Source organism: Vulpes lagopus, chromosome 9 (genome assembly GCF_018345385.1).
Source record: "Vulpes lagopus strain Blue_001 chromosome 9, ASM1834538v1, whole genome shotgun sequence".
Classification (NCBI taxonomy): Eukaryota; Metazoa; Chordata; class Mammalia; order Carnivora; family Canidae; genus Vulpes; species Vulpes lagopus.
The window spans coordinates 64,072,413-64,086,412 of NC_054832.1; the positions used below are offsets into that span (position 1 = coordinate 64,072,413).

Below are 14,000 nucleotides of genomic sequence, written 5' to 3' on the forward strand. Positions count from 1 at the left end.
GTAGTAGGCAATTGGACATATTAGTTTGAATGGCAAAGGATAAAGGTCAGTGTAGGAGCCATGACTGGGGAGTCATACACAAAAGACATGTAAACCAGAGGAGTAGCTCTAATTACCCATAGAGAACTTGTGTAGTCACAAGAGGCAATAGGCTGGAAGTCAGACTCTTGGGGACACAAAAGGGGGAACAGGCTTTTATCATCTTTATGCTTAGGTCAGGAATAATCTCTGAAGAATCATTTCTTTGCCATTCTCCAGATCTCTCTCCTTCCTTAAAGCTTTGTAGGACTTATAAAGGGAAAGTTGTGGTATGTGTTTTCCTTTGAAGTAATTAACAAAAGAGAAACAAAATTAAGGCCATAAAATTTTATCCATTAAGAATACAGTAACCCCGGGCAGCCCCGGTGGCGCAGCGGTTTAGTGCCGCCTGCAGCCTGGGTGTGATCCTTGGGGACCCTGGATCGAGTCCCGCGTCGGGCTCCCTGCATGGAGCCTGCTTCTCCCTCTGCCTGTGCCTCTGCCCCTCTCTCTCTCTGTGTCTCTATGAATACATAAATAAAATCTTTAAAAAAAAAAAAAAAGAATACAGTAACCCCCCCACCCCCTGTCCATGGTTTTGCTTTCCGTGGTTTAGTTACCCATTGTCAATTGCAGTCTGGAAGTAGATGATCCTTAAATGTATCATCAGGTCAATTGTAGCCTAACGTTACATCACATCATTCACCTCACTTCATCTCATCACATAAGCATTTGATCATCCCACATCAGTACAACAAGATATCTTCAGAGAGAGACCACATTCATATAACTTTTATTATAGTATATTGTTGTAATTGTTCTATTTTATTATTTATTATTGTTAATCTCTTACTGTGCCTGATTTATAAATTGAGCTTTATCACATATATGCATGTATAGAAAAAAACATAATATATATAAGGTTTGGTACTATCCTTGGTCTCGGGCATCCACTGGGGGTCTTAGAACATATGACCTACAGATACAGGAAGACTAGAGTATTATTAATTGCTGACATTTATTGAGCACCTACTATATCACAAACACTGTGTTAAGTGCTTTACAAGTATTATTTTATTTTATTTTATTTTTAAAAGATTTTATTTATTTATTCATGAGAGACACACAGAGAGAGGCAGAGACATAGGCAGAGGAAGAAGCAGACTCCCTGCCGGGAGCCTGATGTGAGACTCAATCCCCAGACCCCAGGATCACGATCTGATGCTCAACCACTGAGCCACCCAGGCATCCCCAATTATTATTTATTTTAAACTTAATAACAACCCTATGAGATATGTCTGATTACTATGCCTATTCTACAGGTAAAAACTCATTAAGTGGTAGCTGAACCACTATTTGAACTATGGTCTGGATAAGTCCAGAAAGCCCGTTCTTTTTTTTTTTTTTTAAGATTTATTTATTTATTTATTTATTCATTCATTCATTCATTCATTATAGACGGAGAGAGAGAGAGAGGCAGAGACACAGGCAGAGGGAGAAGCAGGCTCCATGCAGGCAGCCCGACGTGGCACTCGATCCTGGGTCCCCAGGATCACACCCTGGGCCACAGGAGGCGCCAAACTGCTGCACCACCGGGGCTGCCCCAGAATGCCCGTTCTTAACCACTGTTAAGTATAATTTCTCAAAAATTATGAGTCACCCAAGGAAACCTGCTACTTCTATGCATAACAATGCCTGTCATTATCATTTATCCCATTTGTGACCATCTTATCTACATTTTAAAGAAGTATTCTGTTTTCACGTATGACTATATAAAAGTTTGAATAAAGGTTCTTTTAAATGCTACAGTCCAAAGATTCATTCTGCTTTAATTATGACAGAGAAACATTAAAATTGAAACCTAAGTGGTAAACTTCAATGACAGACATTAACAGAAAACAGCTTTTTTTCAGCACAAAATGTTGTCTATAGCTGACTACCCAAAATGAAATGAGAAAGTACTCCTTGCTTTCTACCTGTATAAAGTCTGAAAGTCAATACTGTCCTCCAGGTTAGGGCTAGGTATGTGGATCCTAGAAAGGCTTAAGAGCAAATGCTGACCAACAAATATACAGTCTTCAACAGTCACTTACCCAGAACCTTCTCCAAGTGACTCAAACTATAAATTCTTAATGATTAGAAAGTCCATGAGAAGAGACTTCTATTAAATATATACAGGGTCCTTTTCACCGAGGATATGAGGAATTTGTCATTTTATGAGAGCTGTTCCTGATCCTTCTACCTCTGTACATACTTGCATAATAAACCATAATGACTCATAACCACCATCCATTACCTTAGTGTTTCACAACTTGTTTTCCACTTTTCCCTCCTTTTAAAACTGATCTTAAGGCAATGTACAGAGAATTATAAAAAACTTTAATAGTAAGATTTTAAAATTTTAAAAAAGAAAAACCCACAGTACATTTAAATAGCTTGCCTCCTGATTTTTCCACTAAAGATTACATAGGTATTTAAAGTGTATCATCTTCTTTTAACGGAGGTGGAAAAAAATTGTTTTGGTTCTCATAATTTTAACAATTTTTAAAAGGTTTTATTTATTTATTCATGAGAGACACACAGAGAGGCAGAGGGAGAAGCAGGCTCCCTGCAAAGAACCTGATGCAAGACTGGAAACCCATAACCCCTGGATCACAACCTGAGCCAAAGGCAGACGCTCAACCACTGAACCACCCGGATATCCCAATGAAACCATTCTTAAGGGTAAAGTTGTTTTGATATAAGAGTGAAGTAAGTTGTTTCAGAATTTCATCCTCTTATCCATTATTGTTGAGCATTCCATAGCTCAGCTGCTGAGGGCCTTGCTGGGAGCTTATCAATAAAACATATGAAGAGGCAACTATGGCAATGGGGATGCAAGGACTCTCGTGAGTATTCAGTCTGACAAGTCTACCCTTTGCTGATCTAAATAGCTCTCCTAAGACTTGGTGATCTGGTGGGTCCTGGTGCAGTGAAGGCAATTCTTATCCTGACAGTGGTGAAACTGCAGTGGCCCCAGAAAGAACGTCTTTCCCATCAACACCAGCACCATTATTCCTCACCAACATGCTTTAGGCAACAAAGGATTAAAAAAAAAAAAGATTTTTACTTTGTTCTGGCTGTTTATTGTCAGCTCTTGGTTGACTGAGCTGTCTCTCCAGAGAACCAACTATATAAAGGTATACCACAACTAAATTTGGACTTTCTTTATTCTCCCCTTGCCTGGAACAATAGTGTGATTTTTAATCTACCATTGTTTTGGAGTTTGTTATTTCTTTATTGGCTTATTAAGACACATTATCCTGTATGCTATTGGCTTATGACATCCCTATAGTGAACCTGCATTTAAAAAAGTGCTGATGTTGTTCTTAAGAATAAAATTTCTGGTTATTTTACCAGCAAAAGATGGGTTTATTTGGGAATAAAAAAGAATTGCAATCCCAGACAAGCAAGCTGCAGCAAAACCATAGGCAAGTGCAGAGAATGAGGGAGTAGTAGGTTCTTTCATAGATAAAGGGGGTAAGTTGGGAAGGCAGTTATAAACGAAGAAATCCACTGGAGTAACCTGGGAGCTGGAAGTATAGTGGATTTTCCTTGGTTGGGCTGTTGGGAATGAGAAGAGGTAAGCTTTTCTTCCTTCTGTGAGATAGTAACGTAGTACTCACTTGCAAGGTCCATCTCTTTCTGTTGGGTCTGCAGTTGACTACAAGTGGTAGGGTGTAAGCGCTCTGCCTGCTGAACCTCCTGACTCCGTTTTAGTGATGTTTCCCATCATTAATATTCACACTCGTAAAGACAAACTCAGCCTTGGCACGTAATTTGCCTCCTAAAACAAACCCATATACTTCGGTGACATTGTGATTTATATTAAGAATTACATATATTTGGTCTTTGTCAGTTTTTGGCAGAGCTCCTAAAACCTTCCTAAGTGATTTAAAAACAATAAAGGTGAAACAGGTGTCTTTTGTCATTCATATAACAAGCCTTTTTCAATCACACTGGAGTTTATGTTAATGAGGTGACTTTTGGAAAACCCCAAGGTAATATTGGGATAAGCACTGGTTGCCAAGGGAACCAGTCTGATTAGATCAGAGGGTTGGAACCATCAGTGACACATACCCACCCAGCCCCATCTCTGGGGAAGGGAATAGCGCTAGAATCTAAATAAATTCTATACAGATTTACCAGAACCACCAATGGCCAATGACTTAATCAATCATGCCTAAATAATAAAGCCTCCATAGAAAACCAAAAGGACAGAATTCAGAGAGTTTCCAAACTGGTGTACAAGGAGGTGTGGGGAGAGTGGTGCACCCCTGACTGGGAGCATAGAAGCTCCTTCATCCCTTCCTACGTACCTTGCTCTAGGTATCTCTTCCATCTGGCTGTTCCTGAGTTATAGGCTTTTATAATAAACTGGCAATTTAGTCAGTAAACTTTTTTTCTGAATTCTGTGAGCCACCCTAAGAAATTAATCAAATCTGGGGAGGGAGTCATGGAAAATTAATTTATAGCCTGTTGGTCAGAAGAACAGGTAACAACCTGGCCTTGCAACTGTTGGCCAAAGGAGGTGGGGACAACAGTTTTATAGAACTGAGTTTTTAATCTGTGGGATCTCCAGATAGGCAGTGTCAGGATTGAGTTAAATTATAGGAAACCCAGCTGGTGTCTCAGAATTGCTTGGTGTGTTGGAAAACTACCATACATTTACGACCAGAGTACAGAATTGTTCAGAGTATTGTGTGTAAAGGAAAACAAGAATTTTGTCCTTCACAACTACATGAATGTGGTTCCATATAGGCACTGGCCTCCTTTTAAAACAAAAATATCAACCAGATTGATTCATTATCTAACAACCACACCATACATCAACAAAATGGTAAAAATGCTCCTAAAACTTATATGATCACTATTTTTTTTAAACTAGAAATCATGTAGATCAGAAAATACAACAAAAAGCTGCAATAGTTTCTCCAACAGCTTTGCATGATCTGAGCCACACTTCCAACCTACTTTTCACTTTCCTACAGTGCATTCCACCAGTACATTTTAGAACTTTTGCAAATTAAGTTAGGAGTACTTGTTCACCTCAATTCATCTCTCGTGAATGGCTGTGTGGAACTCTAAATTTAAGTACAACTGAATTACTGTTCTCTGATTAGTGTAGAATAATTCTTGGATTCATGGCAATGCCAGGCTAAATGACACTGTAAAGAAACCCTTTGTTTTCAAATAAATCAGTGGTTGGCTTTAGATAATGCTATAAAGAATCTTATTCATGTAGTGTACCCTAGTTAAAATTGTAAAAATTGAGAACAACAACAAAACTTCCACCTCTATTAAAAAATTAATCTTTATTTAGAGCTTTTTTTCCTAGATGGATATAATAGAACCATAGAATTTTGGAGGTAGAAGGAAATTTGAGTAATTTACAATCAAATAAAATCAAGTGACTTGCTAAGGATACCTTAACGAGTTAGTGGTAGATGTAACACTAAAACTTAGGTTTCTTAAATTCTCTAGCCAAGGCTATTAAGTATTATTGAATATTATGGATAGGTTAATATCAGCCGACATTTATCACATTCCTACTCTGTGCCCTTTACTATGCCAAGCATTTTTACATCTATCATCACTTTTCTAAGTCAGCTCATAAGATTTTTAAAACACTTAACAAAATAATAATCACATTTACTCCTTTAGATGTTTAGTGTTGCCAACAGAGAATACTGCCACATGATCTAAATGGAAAGATGAAATTCAATTACTGCAGTAACTACACTGCTTAAGAGGATGTGCTCCAACGACACACTTTACTGTCAGAAATTTCCTTCCCAGAAGTAGATATTGATTTAGAAAACCTAGGAATGTTACTCAGCCATTAGAAAGGATGAATACCCACCATTTGATTCGATGTGGATGGAAATGGAAGGTATTACGGTAAGTGAAGTAAGTCAATCGGAGAAGGACAATCACTATATGGTTTCACTCATAAGGGGAATATAAGAAATAGTGAGAGGGATTATAGGAGAAAGGACGGAAAATGAGTGGGAAAAATTTGAGAGGGTGACAAAACATGAGAGACTCCTAACTCTGAGAAACAAACAAGGGGTAGTGGAAGAGGAGGCGGGCAGGGGGATGGGGTGACTGGGTGATGGGCACTGAGGAGGGCACTTGACGGGATGAGCACTGGGTGTTATACTATATGTTGGCAAATCTAAGCTCAATAAAAAAATATATGTATATAGGAACACATTTCCATGTACTGGCCTCTTTGCCAAGGACCTATAAAGACTTCTGAAGCTACCTCCTCCTCTTTCATCTACTTTTATACTTTTTCCTTATGACATTCTTTTTGATTCTTTTGTAGCTCCTCTGTTTGTTCTCTAATCTATGCTTTCTCCTAAACTGCTGTTGCCTCTTATAATCCAAAAATCCTCTGTTTGTTCTCCAATCTATGCTTTCTCCTAAACTGCTGTTGCCTCTAATAATCCAAAAATCTGGATAATATAGAAATGATGTAGAGTTTTTCCTCTACATTCTGACCCACACCTTTTTTTAAAGATTTTATTTATTTGTGAGACAGCATGAACAAGGTGGTGAGGGGCAGGGAGAGAGAGAAGCAGACTCCTTGCTGAGCAGGGAGCCTGTTGTGCCAAGGCTTGATGTGGGGCTCGATCCCAGGACCCTGAGATCATGACCTGAGTTCAAGGCAGCCGCGTAACCAACTAAGCCACTCAAGTACCCCTGACCCATGCCTTTTATCTACCTAGGCTAAATGGTCTTCCAAAATGGTTACTGTTGGATGATAGGATTCATTAAATGAGAGATCATTCTAACTACAGTTTAAAAGAAAGAAACACTAACATATGGGTATTTGCTTTTTTATAATTTCAAAACAATAGTTTATTTTTTAAATCATTATTATTTCTATATGTGCTGCAAGGCAAAGTAAAACTACAGTCTTCACAAACACATGGCACTAAAATGTCCAAGTATTTCTAGTTGAGGAAATAAATTTACTGGTATTCATATATTGGTACATTTTAAATTGCCTCTATTAACTGAATTTCTACCACTTTCTACTACTACAAATTTTGAAATGTGCATTTCATAGAATTCTTGTAGGTACAGATCAAATAATGTTACCACTGAAAATGAAAAATAAGAAAATTCAACTACTTTTGAATAGTGTGAAGATATGGTGCTGTTACATTTTTTGGAGCTGTCACCTCCACCACGTGTTAGCAAGTAAACCCTTAATTCCTAACAGGTAAGTTGATCAAGTAAGAGTGTTGATTTATTTGAGATGAAATGAGTGTCGATACTGTTTGAAAAAAATATTTGAGTGCGCTTTATTAGTAAATCCTATCACATAGACACAAAAGAATCATGGACCTGAGAAAATATAACTGAACTTAAGTTACATTTAAATTTTAGTATTAAAAAGTAATGAAAGTAAATAATTTTTCAATTTAATTTTTTTAAATAGCCCAAGGTCACATTAGAGTCTTTATCTTGATAGTAAGGTTTCATATTTATATTAATATACTTATATGAAACATTAAAATAATGCCTTCAAAGTATTAAGGGGAACATCTAGCAGAAGATCACATTATTACATAACCAAGGAGTCAAAGAAGAAATCACAAGGGAAATTAGAAAATACTTTCAGATAATAAAAACGAAAACACAACAAACCAAACCTTCTAGAATTCAGCTACCATATTGTTTGGAGCGTATTTTGTAACTGTGAATGCCTACATTAAAAAAGATCTGAAGTCAACAACAACCTAACCTTCCACCTTAACAGACTAGAAAAAGAAGAGCAAGCTAAACTCAAAGCAAAGTAAAAGGAAGGAGGTAATCATGATTAGACTAGAAATCAGTGAAACAGAGAACCGAAAAACAATAGAGAAAACCAAAAGTCGGTTCTTTGAAAAAAAAAATTAATGACAAACCTGTGGCCATACTGATCAAGAAGAGAGAAGACTCACTACTAAAATAAGGAATGGGGGTGCCTGGGTGGCTCAGTCAGTTGAGCGTTTGCCTTCAACCCAGGTCATGATCCCAGGGTCTTGGGATCTTGCTCCAAATTAGGCTCCCTGCAGGGAGCCTCCTTCTCCCTCTCCCCTCTGCCTGCTGCTCCCCTTGCTTGTGTTCTGTCAAATTAATCAATCAATTAATTAATTAATTTTTAAAATCTTAAGAAAATAAAAATAAAATAAGGAATGAATGGGAACATCACTATCAATCTCACAGAAGTAAAAAGAATTTTAAGAGAATACTATGAACAGCTGTCCACCAACAAATTAGATGACCTAGATGAAATGGACAAATTTGTAGAACAAAAAACTAACAAAACAAACTAAAGAAACAGAAACTATTGAAACAGATATATAATAAGAGATTGAATTAGTAACAAAAAAACATTTCCCACAAATAAAAGTCAAGGTCTAGATGGTTTCACTGGTGAATTCTACGAAAAGTTTAAAAAAGAATTAGCATTAATCTTCCATAAAATCTCACTCCTCTAAAGAAAAAGAAGAGGAAAGGACTCATTCAAGGAAGCCAGTATTACCCAGATACCAAAACCAAATAAAGATATCACAAGAAAATTACAGATCAATAGCAGTGCAAAAATCCTCAACAAAATACCAGCAAACCAAATCCAGCAACATATAGAAAGGATTATATACTGTGACCAAATGTGATTCATCCCAGGAATGTAAAGTTGGATTAACAGCTAAAAACCAGTCAAATGTAATACATTGTATTAACAAAATAAAGGACAGAAACTACACAATCATCTCAATAGCAGCAGAAAAGGCACTTGAAAACTCTAACACTCCTAATGATAAAATCATAGCAAACTAAGAAGAGAATTTCCTCAAGCTAATAAAGGGCATCTACAAAAACCCCACAGCTAATATCACATATAATAATGAAAGACTAAACACTCTTCCCCTGTTACCAGGAATAAGACAAGGATATCAGCTTTTTGCACTTGCATTCAACATTGTACTGGAGGTTCTAGCCAGAGCAATTAGGCAAGAAACAAATTATAAAAAGCATTTGGATTGACAAGGAAGAAGTAAAACTATCTCTATGTGCAGATAATATGATCTTGTATATAGAAAATCCTAATGAGTCCACCAAAAACCTATTTAATAAATAAATTCAGCAAGATTAAAAATACAAAGTCAATATTTAAAAATCAATTGTACTAAAAAAAACAGTATGTCAGTTATACCTTAATAAAAAAATCAATTTTATTTCTATACAGTAGCAATAAGCAAACAAAATGAATTAAGAAATGAAAAAAAAAAAGAATTAAGAAAACAATTCCATTGACAACAGTATCGAAAAGAATAAAATATTTAGGAATAAATTTTAACAAAAGAAGCACAAGAGAACTTACACACTGAGAACTACAAAACATTGTTGAAAAATTATAAGAGATCTTAATGAATGTAAAACAACCCACATTCATGGATCTGAATGCAAAATATCATTAAGATGGTAATACTCTCCAACTGATCTACAGATTCAATGTGATCCCTATCAAAATCCCAGTTGCCATTTTTTCATAAACTGACAAGCAGATTCTAAAATTCAAATGCAATGGCCCTAAAATAGTCAGTACAATCTTGAAAAAGAACAAAGTTGGAGGACTCATACTTTCTGATTTTAGAACTTAGTACAAAGGCACAGTAAGCTAAATAAGACAGTGTGGCACTGGTATAAGAATAAAAATGAGAGTATAGAAATATAGCAGATTTATGGTCAATTGATTGTTTACATGGATGTCAAGATAATTCAATGGGAAAAGAATATAAAGCTGTTTTAGTTTTTTTTTTTTTTAATATTAAGCGTAACAGACTCCAGAGTATGTGTGGGTGGGTTTATTCTGTCCTCTTCATTCACTATCTGTGCCTTTTACTTCTTTTTATGCTTTTCTAATCACTTGAATTTCCTCATATCTTTCTTACCATCTTTGCCCAGAACATAAATACATTAGATAATGGAGTAATATAAAATGAGACATAAAATGTTCTTTCATTCTTACTTGTTTAAACAGGAGTTTATCCCAGTAACTGCCAAGACACAGATATATCCACATTAGCTAACATCCATCAAAGATCAGCACAGTGACAGACTCTACTTGCTGATGGCTCTATCTTCAAATTTATGTAAGCGGTGCTTATTATCATCTTTAAATGATTTTAGACAACAGCGTTTGTTAGAGTTGGCAAAGTTCGCTGGGTATTAGTTGCTAAGAGTAGGAGTTTGATACCCCTGCAGATACCAATATAAGACATTCACAACCTGTAGGTGCAGAATTTAACCCATTCAGTAATTCAATTTAGACTTTTAAGCCCTTTTCTATTAAGCAAGAAATATATGATATTTAAAACATTTTCAGTCAGCTTTCTTCTTAAGGTCTGGCACCAGCTACTAAATTAAAACAACGTAATCTCAGACTAATAAGGTAAACTGAAAAGCCAGTCTTCAAACTCATTTAACCACTACCTCAACAGCAGATGGCAATCTGAGTTATCTGTAAATCAATTCTGCCTATGAGGGGTTTAAGCCGAGTCAGCCTTTACCCTCTCCTCAAAGGCACAGGAGACCTCCTGGTAAGTCCAGGTAGAAGTGTTCAGATCAGCTCTGCCCTGTGTTGCGTAAGTATAGCCCCCTTCAAAACCTCACTGAGCCCCAATCTGCTCATCTGTAAAATAAAACTACTCCCCAGAGTTCTTCTGAACATTTAATAAAATAATGTCTTGGGGGATCCCTGGGTGGCTCAGCAGTTTGGCGCCTGCCTTTGGCCCAGGGCGTGATCCTGGAGTCCCGGGATGGAGTCCCATATCGGGCTCCCGGCATGGAGCCTGCTTCTCCCTCTGCCTGTGTCTCTGACTCTCTCTCTCTCTCTATCATGAATAAATAAATAAATTAAAAAAAAAGATTTAAAATAATGTCTTGGGACACCTGGGTGGCTCAGTCTGTTAAACGTCTGACTCTTGATCTCAGCTCAGGTCATGATCTCAGGGTCCTGGGATAGGGTTACACAATGTAGGGCTCCCTGTTTAGCACCGGGTCTGCTTGTCCCCCTCTCCCTCAGCCCCTCCCCTTGCTCCTGCACATGTGTGTGCATGCTCACATACTCTCAAATCGTTAATAATAATAATAATAATAATTTTTTAAAAGGGTCTTAAAGCACCTAGCACATGGTAGATACCCAACAAATATTAGTTCCTTTCTCTTTGCTCTCCACAAACTAAAGTACAAGTCACAAATGACAAAAACTACAAAAATCCTTGATGAAGAAACTGTTTGGCTTTGTGTGTACTAAAAAGGACAGAATTACCCAAGTATTAAAAGTAAATGAACCTTTATTTTCCACAAGTATCAAACTCATATAATCTTAAGCAGGTAAATTATAACCATGATGATAAGATACAAGATACCATGGGGGGAAAATCAACTAACTTTGCACTAATTATGCTGGTACTGTATGACAGTTTTATTGGGAAACAACTGAATTTCCTGTTGGCAGAATATTGCAGACAGCTTCAGTAAAATGATTCATCAAATAAGCCAGCAAGAATTTAAGGTTTGGCTGTATTTTCAGTATCAGAATTTCCTAAGAGAAAGCTTCATACTGAATCTCACTTGAGAAAGCAGAACAGGTCAAAATGCCCACAAAATACTGCTAGTCCTTTGAGACTAGACTACACAAGGATTCTTTTAAAAATATTTAAAGCAACAACTTTTGAGAGGGAGACAAATCAAGAAACAGACTCAATTACAGAGAAGAAACTGATGGTTACCAGAGGGGAGGTGGGTGAGGGGATGGGTTAAGGAGGTGACGGAGATTAAAGAGTACTGGTATCATGATGAGCACTGGGTCATGTATAGAATTGTTGAATCACTATCTTGTATACCTGAAACTAGTAGAACACTAATGCTAACTGAAATTAAAATAAAAACTGTTTAAAAACAAAATATATAAAGCTGTGTTATTGTAAAAAAAAAATAAAACAACATTCCTTAAGATATATGGAAAAGGGAAAATAGATTTATTTTCTATAAGTCAGGAAATTAATAGACACAATTTTAAAAATGATTTTTACAATGATTTTTACATATTGACATGGTTCAAACCAAGAGAATAAAAAAGAGACAGAGAAAAGTATGTTTCCCATTCCTGTCCCTACCCACCCAGCTCTCACCACCCAATCCCAAATAGATAAACACTGTTAATTTCTAAGTAGCCTTCTAGAGTCTCTCTATGCTTAGACAAGCACAGCAAAGATATATCCTTTTTCTTTCCTTGTTTTTCTACACCAAAGTAGCAATTTATAAATACCATTCTGCATTTCAAAAGCAAATTTTTAATCCTAAGTGTCCAATGAAAGCAACAAATAAATTCAACAGGCCGGGAACTTTCATTCACACATGAGTGGACTTTTAAGTGGTGAAACATAAATGATGCCAATGTCAGTGGGAATCAGAAATAAAGGAAACCCCAAGGAGGAAACAAAATTCAAGGAAAAAAGGGAGCATAGTCTTATAAATCTCTTTAAAAAAATGTTCTCTGCTAAAACATTGCATGAGTGTCTTATCTTTCATTAATTAAAAAGAAATCACTCCCTCACAGGTAACAAAAAACTTAACCAGATATTCACGAGAAGAGAGGGTAGGAGGTAACAGAAGATCAATCAGAAAAGAGAGCTACTTAGGTCAGAATGGATTAAATGTGAACTGTGCACCCCTAGATACACAAAAAACTACAAAAATAAGAGCCATTTAAAAAAAATTATAGCAAAGTCTTAATTTCTGAATGTTTACTAACCCAGTTCAAACAAGTGAATGATAACAAACTTTCATATTTAAGCCAACATCAGTTTTAAAATCATGTTTGAAAGCTGAATAAAAATGTCTTTTCAAAAGCTTTTTCATTAATATTTATGGGAAAAAAAAAAAGGCCTTTCCTCTCAGTTTAGCTTAAGCAGCTATTCTCTTGGTGTGGAGCTCCTCAGAATGTCTTGCCAAAGCACCTTTAACAGGTGAGCTGAAGTCAGCTATAGCTATCAGGGCCTGACTTGAGAGAGTCTCCAGTGGCAAACTAACATTCTTGCAACCAGTATTGCTTCTTCTCTGACTCCTAAGGATGAAAGTCTATGCTTCTCACCAAATGCATATCTCTGCTGATGAAAATCTGGAAAGAAAAGGGTTGGAATCTTGACATACCACTTCTCAAAGATTGCTAACCTTTTATCTAAAATAGCCTTCTTACTATTCAACTTACTTAAAACCAAAGAAATTGTTTCTAAACCAGCTACCTAGAACTAGATGTATTTTCTGAAGGCAAGAGTGGTCTTATTTGGAAGAAGTTTTTATGACCAAAACATTCTAATTCAATCCATAAGATTGTTAACATCTTCAACAGGGAAAGAGTAGCACAAAACAATGCTATTGCAATGACATGAGTTCCCCCCCAATTGTAAACAATTATAAATTTTATTATACATGTCAACGCTTAAGGAAAACCAGCTTATTTACAGAAGAGGAGGTGGGTGGAGACTTCTGTGGAAATTTTGAAAGGAATTACTGGGTATTCTCAAGGGCTTTGAAGGTTGAAACCACTAGTTCTTTATAATGTCTATCTTCCCTCTCAAACTAAAAGCTTTCCTTTTCCTTATTAAAGGCTTGTTCTTAACTGTATCACCATGATTAGTATCTTTTTTGCTCAAGGTCAAAATGAAGAGAGTGGGATGGAGAAAGAACAAAAATTTCCTTGGAGCAAAAGCTGCAAGAAAAGGAAAAAAAGCAAAAGATCAAAAGACTTCTAAACTTTCAGAAAGGGGGGAAGGTGGCAAGAGAACATAGGAGGACCGTGCGTGATAGCTATGCACATGCTCAGTGGGTGGAGACATGTTAGCCTGGACAGGTGCTGTCTGGAAAGACTGGTGGAG

General features: G+C 36.5%; 1 protein-coding gene across 5 annotated transcripts in view; it reads right to left on the reverse strand.

Moving 5' to 3' along the window:
* LOC121498550 (serine/threonine-protein kinase Sgk3) overlaps window positions 1-14,000 on the reverse strand; it is a 171,263-nt gene that overhangs the window by 113,191 nt on the left and 44,072 nt on the right. The window contains exon 1 of one of the 5 annotated variants that reach the window (XM_041768559.1): window positions 2,112-2,245. The exons of the other annotated variants lie outside the window; for them this stretch is intronic. The gene's annotated coding sequence lies outside the window, so the exon portion shown is untranslated. Of the gene's footprint in view, window positions 1-2,111; window positions 2,246-14,000 lie in introns of those variants that run through there. 5 annotated transcript variants of the gene reach the window in all.